Raw genomic sequence first — 9,995 nt, 5'->3', positions numbered from 1 at the left:
TATTCATATTTGACTTTTTAAAGTATTTTATCATAACTATTAAAAAAGAATCTCTTGACAAATCAAAATCCCATGCAGGAAATAGAGTTTAAATTTTTTTTATCACTGCATATTTTGTAAAATACATATCCATTATGTAACAGTTGCTTCAGTGCTGAAATAAATATTACTGTACACGACACCTTTATTTCTCATATTCAAGATTCATTTCACAGCTCATCATACTGGATCTTCTTACAAGGAAAGGAAATGCTTGGAAAAACTTCAATATTTCACACTGTCTGGTAAGGCTATCTACAAACTTTATCACATTCTGTTGGTTAAAAATCCTTTCAATTCAAAACAGACTGCAGTTACTCCTGGAATATCTCAAAGCTCATTTGCTGTCCCACCATCTTTTGAAATTCTCGACAGCAGAGAAAGTAATGAGTTTTCCTTGGCTGTCTATGAATAATACAGTTGGTTGTGTGCCTCTAGGCAAGGCCCATCTCCCCAATGAATCCGAAATCAAGAAATTCTCATTATTTATCTTCTGGCAGGGACTGTTCCATTTTTATACCAGGGAAGATGGGAAGCTAATTATGAATACATCATCCTTATTCTTCACTGTTACTCTACCAGGGTTCTAGTCTGGGTGATACATATTTTATAATATATTTTCAGGACATAGTTTAAGGAGAGAGCTTTTTGAGCTCAGCATAAATTATGAATCTGTGTTAGTGTTCTTACCTGTAGAAGGATGGTCCATACCAGAGGGTTGGATTCCCCGCCCCCTAAAATCATTCAACCTTATTGTATAATAGTGTTGTATGGTTCATAGTATGTAGTCTGGATAGTGTTATGGCTTTGTGTCCTACTAGATTGTAAGACTGCATTATTTATGACCAGTGCTAAGACAGTTTATGTGTTTCACACATTGTTTATGACCATAGGGAAATTGCGGAGTGGAGGAAGAGAAATTTAGCTGTTTTGGATTTTATTGTCTCCTGGTGATCACCTGAAGGTAAGCAACTCTGCACCTTTATCACACTCCTTATGTTTAAAATAACTCATCAGAGAAAATTGTGCACATTTCCATCCCAGGGCTTTTGCTACAATAAAACCATTGTCTTGTCAGATAACTATCCCAGGAGTGTATCAGCAAAGTTTATGGTAATAGACTAGTGTGGTTTTGATCTTCTTCAGCGTAGCACAAAAGTGAATGGGTTTATTTTAGGGTGTCTTAGTTCAAATTTTACAGCCACTCGAGTCTATTTTAACAGTATTATCATTTTAAATAAATCTATTTATAGGCAATTAACAACTCCACGAGGCACCCCGAGAACTAATTCACCGTTTTGCTAATAGAAGTAACTATTGGTGTTGATTTATTTCTGAGATAAGACAACTTTTTATACATAAAAGATACACAAGAAAGGTGAAAGTGTTATAAATATGTCCCCTCATTGTCCACATGCCACAAGCAGTTATTTTAGTACCAAGTTCAGCTTAAAAAGTAGTTTTTGTCATATCTGTTTTGTTTTAAAAAGATTTGAGTTCTACATCACTTTCAAAGTATTTTTTTCTTCATATTTGCATTGTTTTAAAATTATTTTGTTTTACATCACTTCCAAAATAGTTGTGAAAATTTTGAAAGTGCTAGTTATCAAAAATTTTTGACTGTTTTGAGTGGTGATTATTATCTTGTCAAAAGTGCTGTTGAAACAAAATAAACAAAATATATACTTGTCCTGCACTGTATTTATTACTAAATATACTTAAGTTAATGTCACTAATCTAACTGGACAAAAAGTAACTTGAACTTCCCAGTCACCGTTTATAAATATAAAAAGGTTGGAAGTAAACCTCATATACATGTACCTAAAAAAAGAAAATTAATTTTGAGGTTAGAAAAAAAAAATACACAAAACTGAAGGAAACCTAAATATAAAAAAATACAATTATGAAATATGATGAACAGCTCCACCCTGACCAAACAAAGATGCTTTTTTGCACATGTCTTTTTGTTAGGCAAGACTGGCAATTGAGAAAGAGCAAAAATTAGGCAAATTAAAGACATCTGATCATTTTGTTCTTTCATTCTATTTAAACATTATCAAATTTTAATCATTATTATGTTAACATGTAAATAATTTTGTAATTACTTTTATCTTGAACCTCAACAATTTTAAAACCTTGAAAAAGCTAAGAAAACCCCTCAAATTTGAAAATATAATTTCACTTCTAAACCTCAGATGAACAGAATTGTTGTGACTGATTATGATTTTATTGTCATTAAAAAAGTTTTAGACAGGATTTCTCTTCATATTTTTAGCAGAGGAAAAACAACACTTAAATTTTGATTAGTATGACAACATGTTCCCCTTAGGAACAAATGATGCCAGTAAGGACTTTTGAAAATGTTAAGTGTGGTTCTTCTTTTAAGTACAATTGTAAAATTACTTGAAAAATTCTTTAATTCTTCACGTGTCCTTGAAACTCCAAAAAAAAAATGGTCTTCTCTGTTGTCGTTTTGCATAGATTTTTCACATGTAATAAAAAGTGTGGAAAATGTTTATCTCTGACTGGTGCTGCTTCAGTTTTACTCTTCTCCCATTGCTATATTTAAGAAACATTTTTTTCTCTTCTGAATGCAGTTGGACTTTACCCAGAAAAGAACTCTTTCCTTTTTGATATTTTATCAGTGTAAATGTTTGCAGGTTTTTCCTGTCCAAGGTATAATTTGTTATATATTGCCTCGATCACCTATTCCTATAGATTAATTAATGATGCTTTTTTGAAAGCATCAGATTGTTTTTTGAACACTTTCCACAAAGAATTCAAAGAAGTCTAAAAAGTTATAGTATGAATTTGAAATATTGTACAAAACTGTATTATAATTGTACAGATTCATTTGAATTCGACAACAAATTTTTATTAAAAAAACAACTGTGATTGCAGTTTCTTACAAACAGTATGTTTTCTTATTTTTGATTGTAGATATATCATTTAAAACTTGCATTCAAAAATATTAAAATATCTTTTTCAAATTGATTTAGAATGCGTAATGATCAGCATTTTGTCATAAGCATTACACAATTACTCCAGTATACCTACTGAATATATATTGAATGATTCAATGGTTGACCCCCTAGGCATCACTTCACAATGCAAATCTAAGCTGTCAAATTGTATGTGAAATTGTAATTTCAAATTTTTAAACTTCTGAATTGGTTTCTTCACAAAGGTCATTTGTATGCTTAATTTGTCCTGAAAATATGACAGAAAACATACTTTTTCCGTCTACACACACACACACACACACACAACACACACACACACACACACACACACACACACACACACACACACACACACACACACACACACACACACACACACACACACACACACACACACACACACACACACACACACACACACACACACACACACACACATGCATGCATGCACGAGTTCTGGAAAAGTGTGCATTTGCTGTCTGACATTTAAATAATTGGAGCGTGGTCTAAATCAAATTTTAGCAACTATTGTCCTGTCATATTTTGACTACAATAGCTGGATATTAAGATCTCACAATCCAATGGAGTTTGCTTTTTCTTCAAAAAAGAATTTATGAAAAGTTAAGTAAAAACAAAATATCTGTATCAGCAAATCTATTTATGGTATCAATTTATATTTATATATTTACAGGTATTAAAGATTTATCTGTTTTTGTTATGATTAAAACAGTAAACTCCACTACTGCATCTCTGCATAACGCTTTTCTTCCTCTTGAGAATGTTGAGTGTTCATCGTCTGATATTGTAAATGGTTTAGAATTAGAGATTGATGCAAAATGGGTATATTGTTGATAGACGTTTCAAAATATTGAACAAGTTTCATATGCCTTATCTAACACTTTGTCAAACATTGCAAGATGAGTGTTGCCATAACTTGACAAATATTAGGTTCAGTGTTTGGTAGTATCTCAGCCATGAAAATGGGTCAGAGCATATGATATTCTCTGCATCAGTGCTTTTATCTGAAACAAAACAACAATGATATTTATGGTTAAAACAGTGATAACAATTTAAAGTGAAGACCCCATTTGATGCCTGACAGTTTGCACAACAGTATGGATGGAATCATTCAGGCACCACAGTGTTTATCTTAATCAGATTTGTTGGTGTGAATCCAGTCTAAGGAAGCAATTATGATCCACCCTCAAGGCAGTCTGACACCTGTCACACAAAGATATGCCATCCCTTGTTAGTTTTATTAGATAAGGTGTTTAAATTGTTAGATTTTACAGCTGTAAAGTCAAAAGATTTGCATATGAAACTTTGGATGTCAGAATAACTATGATTGCTGCCCATCAAAATATAGGACAGACGTAGAAAATACAATATATATATATATATATATATATATATATATATATATATATATATATATATATATATATATATATATATATATATATATATATATATATATATATATATATATATATATATATATATATATATATATATATATATATATAGAGAGAGAGAGAGAGAGAGAGAGAGAGAGAGATACAACAAGCAGAAACCTTGTTTAGAATAGATGTAGAGTACACATTTTAAAAAGTGTGTATGTGCAAGGTGATAGTGCTATTTACCTGCAAAACTGGGTTTGAATCTCCATAAAGTATGAATTAAAACATCTGCCAAACTGGGTTTGGATCTCTTTAGAGAACAAATTAAAAAATTATCTAACCTGTGTGATAACTATATATATATATAGTGTATATGTGGGTGTGGATGTAGTTCAAAAACATTATATTTAAGATGATCTCGCACATAAAACATATATAGTACTGATATCTAAAAAGAAAATTGACTTTTAATTACTATACCATACTTATTCCCGAATCAAAGCATAGATACTGTAACCTGCTCATTGGGAACCATTCTCACTTCACAAGTTCACCTCAGTTTTAGTCACATTTATGTGCTGGTCATAAAAAAGTAACTTTAAGAGAACGGTAGGTTTGGAACAACGTAATATGTCAGAATAAATTATATATTTTACACTTTGCAAACTATTATGCAATGAATGACCACAAAGCAAATCCAACTGAGCAACTAAGTTTTTAATATATTAACATATTGACAAGGAGACATTATTTAGATGAGAAGTCAAATGTTGTGAGTCAAATATTTTCCTGTGTATATAATTTTGATATCTGAAAGTTAATGCTATTTCAATTTATTAGTATAGTTCACTAAATGATAAAATGATTGTTTTTCATGTTGCAAGTTTAACTTATGTAGAAACAAATAATCTAGCATCACACAGTATTATAAGTAATCTTGTATTTCCACATGTGAAAATATTGGAATGAAGAAAAAAATCCATGAATAAATAAATTTTGACAATAATTTAACACACACACACACACACACACACACACACAATCCCTAAATCCCTATTTGATTAAAATATATACTCAGGATGATAGGCTTTTTTTGACTTTCTTGCATGGAGTCCCACCAGGTCTCTCACAGATATAAATTCTTAAATGATTAAAATCAGTAATCTGGATTAATGGATTAGGGCCATGTCAATTGCAGATTTAATCACTAATTGATTAAAGATCCATAAACTTGATGACAGGCTTTCTGAACATTTTCTTCGGGACTCCCACCATGTTCCTTTAAATCCCTAACTGATTCAAAACTTTAATCTGGATGAAGAAATTTTAGGACAAAATCATTTTCTCTAAATGGGTTCAAGTAATCAGGTTTTTACTACAGTTGTGATTGAAGGTATTATTGAAAATGATTAATACCCATTTGTGCTGACCATTTGATTCACATTTGATATCCGGTGGAACATGTGCCCTCTGAATGCCCCCCCTACCCACCTACATACAGGATCTTGCATGGATGCTCATTTCAAATGAAGTTTATGAGTAAAAACTGTTTTCTGTTGCAAGCCTTGTTGATGTTGCTGTGACATCATCCTGAGGTGTAATTGCACATGCTATATATTAAATATGTGTATATTATTATCAGTATTATAGTAGTCATGTGATACATTTAAGTCTGGATTGGGTAAATCAAAAACTGATTGCAAGGGTCACCAAAACTTTCTTCCAAACCTGCAAACAAAAGATAATCCTGGTTGTTCTGTAGCATCTTTAGGGAATTGAAAAGATGGTCACTGAACAAATCCATGCAGCTTGCTTGTATTTTGTGGCATGATGGTTGCTCTGAAATGAATCCTTGCAGCCTTTTTGTATTTATTTGCATAAAAGTCACTCTGAAATAAATCCATGCAGCCTGTTTGTATTTCTTTGCATGATGGTCACTGAAATAAATCCCTGCAGCCTGTTTGTATTTCTTTGCATGATGGTCACTGAAATAAATCCCTGCAGCCTGTTCGTATTTCTTTTGCATGATGGTCACTGAAATAAATCCCTCCAGCCTGTTTGTATTTCTTTTGCATGATGGTCATTGAAATAAATCCATGCAGCCTGTTTGTATTTCTTTGCATGATGGTCACTGAAATAAATCCATGCAGCCTGTTTGTATTTCTTTGCATGATGGTCACTAAAATAAATCCATGCAGCCTGTTTGTATTTCTTTTGCATGATGGTCACTGAAATAAATCATGCATCCTGTTTGTATTTCTTTGCATGATGGTCACTGAAATAAATCATGCAGCCTGTTTCTTTGCATGATGGATGATGAATATATTCTTGACACAACGTGATAGATTTCCTTCTTTGACCTTTTACAGTTTGTAGCTGTCATCTCACTACCTTGGATTGTAAATGAAATGTATTAGTCAAGGAATAATTCTAGCCATAGAGTTGTGAATGATAAGGACTGGTTATGTGAGACACTGAGTACAGGTAAAGTTGCAGATGACAATGGGCAATAGTGCAAAATATGCATTGAAGATGTACTGATGATTAAATCAAGCTAATGGTGCTAAGTCTTAATTCATTCTCAGGCATCATTATAGTAAAAGATGGTGAAAAGATCATATGGATCTGCACATTTGATGAAAAATGTGCCTTGAATATTCAGCATTACCAACATTTATAATATTAATGTCTGTTTTTTTAAAGAAAAAATCCAAACTCATTTGACAGTAAAAAGGTTAAAAATAGCAAGATGCACTGAAATGCTGTATTTATTCACTTTGAAGTCACTTTCAAGTCCAAATGCACAGACCCAGATCTGCCAGTTTATAATGTGAAGGCATATGCAAGCCTGTGCAGATTATTTAGAGTAATCAGTAGAACAAACATTACAGACCTTGATCTGTCAGTGAATTATATGATGGCATATCAAGGTCTATGTTGTTAGTATTTGGACTCAACTTGTAGTAAAGTATATGTGATGGTAATAATTGATACTAGAAGAAAAGAACAGGAGTCCTGGATGGCCAAATGGTCTCACCATTCCAGGTCACTGCCATCTCACCTGTGTCTCTGTGGGATCGAGTCTTGGGCTCAGATAATGTGGGTATGTAAGAAAGCTTGCCAGTAGCTTCTCGTTGGTTGGTGTTCTTCCTGGGGTTTTCTTGGGTTCGTCTCCACCAGTTATGCTTGGCTGCCTTGTATAGCCTATTTTTTGCTCACAAATGGCATTAAACCCCATAACAATAACAACAATAGAACAAAGATAAAAGTGAAGCTCAAATGATACAAATGTCATCTACAATACAATTAGGTCTCACAAATTACAGTCATCTTATGTGATCACTAAGGCACTTATGGGGTTCATGAAATTAAATTCAAACTTTAGCTTGGTAAGTCTTGTTTAATTTATCAGTTATTTTGGTTTGAACAGAAAGTGAGTGGAACAATGTATCCAATAGTAAATTCAATCTTGATAACAGAATATTTGACTTTAGACTTTGATTTTTTGGTAACAGATATATTGTATTTCTTCACTGAGCTGACACTGTAACATACTTACCCAATATGGATATATAATTGCAGGTAATTCTTTTGGAAATCCTAAACGCAGCAGAATATATTCATTTTGGATTAATCAATAATGTATTTCATCTTCTTTGATCTATCCAGGCATTCTTTCCATGGAAGAAAAACAATTATCTTTGAATTGAGAGAAATTTCTAGGGTCCTTTTCGGTGTTGACTAAATACTGTTGATGAAATTCTGTCTATTGTTGTGATTTAATAATTTTTTTGAAACTGTTGCAAAGGTACTCTACATTGCTTTTCTCTGGCTGCTACTTTGTCTTTAGATCAATGCATATGGCTAAATTTGCTGTCAGCAGATATTTTAATTATTGATGAGTTAGAAATCTGTCAACATAACAATTTAGCCCAGATTGCCAACAAAGCCACCTATTAAAGCCCCATTTTGCACAGAAAATGATGGCTTTTATCACTTGTCAGTACAGTAAAAGACTGATTCAACTTCTGTCTAGAGTTGTAAATATTGTATATATTCTACCAAGAAAAAAGTACTTGCATCTGTATTTTCCCCATCACATGCCACAACAAAATGGACAAAATGACAGTTTTTGTGTACCATATAGACTTGCTTATGAGTCCAAATGCAAACTGCACAGACCCTGATCTGCCAGTGTGTTATGCATAATGCACCAGCAGACCTGAGTCTGTGCAGTTTGTTAGGAGAAATCAGCAGAACAAACAACATATACCGTGGTCTGCAGGCTCATTATTCTATGGCAGATCAGGATCTTTGTTGTTTGGAGTTTTACATGACCTATAAGTGAGTACATATGGTATTAGTAACTTGGTTTCAATGAATGTCTAAAGTTGCCTACATACTAATACTGTCATGTTAAATATGGGCAATGAATTTGAAAATTTGTTATTTTAACCTTCCTTCAACAATTGATGATTTCAGCATAATCTTAGTTTTTATTAAAGTCACACATCTGTGGTGATAAAAACTCTTCATTTACCTTCCTCTCCACCATGTCAAGAACATACACAAAATCAGTTTTTGCAGGAAATTTTTAAAATTTTTTTTGCTTTTAAACTTGGGAAAAAATACATTATATGCTCACTTATAAGTCAAGTCTTACTGTAAATAACATAGACCCTGATCTACCATTGTATTACATGATAGCAGATCTGGGTCTGTGAAGTTTGCAATCTAAATCAACTTTTAAGTGAATATATGCAGTATTTGTGATAGTAAAAATGACATGCCCAGTGTATGTAATAGCACCAAATCCAACTTAACAAGAGTTAGAAGTGTGTTTATCCAGAGAACAGTTTACTGGTCCAGGTCAGCTGGATGAAAAAAATTTGCTGTTAAAATCATAAAGATAAGCATTCATCCAACCCAGATCAAAGTTAAACTTTTCAGCTTAGGTGCACAGATGTAACAGCTTTTAAATATTGGCAACAGCCATAAATTACAATGGGGGGGTGTATAGGCCCAAAATGTGGTGCAGTGTGTGTGTGTGTGTGTGTGTGTGTGTGTGTGTGTGTGTGTGTGTGTGTGTGTGTGTGTGTGTGTGTGTGTGTGTGTGTGTGTGTGTGTGTGTGTGTGTGTGTGTGTGTGTGTGTGTGCAGTTTATTTCAAACCTTTCAAGTAACTTACATTATCTTTCATGTATTCAAACAGTACTTCCTCATTAGAAATTCTATTCATGGGAGCCATAGACTATGTCACTTTATAATGAGATTCTCTTATAATGAAGTATATGATACTGTGCTTCACTATGTAATGATGTACATGGGAGCCATAGAGTATACAACCTTACATTGAGACCACCTTATAATGAAGTATGCATATGCATAGTACTACCTTGTTATAATGCTCTAAATTGGTACCAGAGTATACCACCTTATAGTCAGACTACATTATAATGAAGTACAATATAATGGTGGAACCCTGTCAAAAGATACCATTCTAGACGATGGTTTCAGCGGCAGCTAAATTTCATAGGCTGTCTTCTGTAGCAATTACATCTATTCCACTAAATGCATTTGGACCATTGTCAAAA

The 9,995-nt window shown here is 32.9% G+C and overlaps 1 protein-coding gene across 2 annotated transcripts in view; it reads left to right on the top strand.

Annotated features, from left to right (window-relative positions):
- Nucleotides 1–767: 767 nt before the first annotated feature.
- The window catches only part of LOC149794015 (brother of CDO-like), a 251,172-nt gene continuing 241,944 nt past the window's right edge, over nt 768–9,995 (top strand). Inside the window, exon 1 of one of the 2 annotated variants that reach the window (XM_089967952.1) lies at nt 768–1,003. The gene's annotated coding sequence lies outside the window, so the exon portion shown is untranslated. The remainder of the gene's footprint in view (nt 1,004–9,995) is intronic. The other variant, XM_089967955.1, reaches the window with a different exon arrangement.

This window comes from Sinohyriopsis cumingii, chromosome 8, assembly GCF_028554795.1.
Source record: "Sinohyriopsis cumingii isolate HCF-2022 chromosome 8, ASM2855479v2, whole genome shotgun sequence".
NCBI lineage: Eukaryota > Metazoa > Mollusca > Bivalvia > Unionida > Unionidae > Sinohyriopsis > Sinohyriopsis cumingii.
The sequence above is the reverse complement of the archived record's forward strand: the minus strand, read 5'-3'. Positions and strand labels throughout refer to the sequence as shown.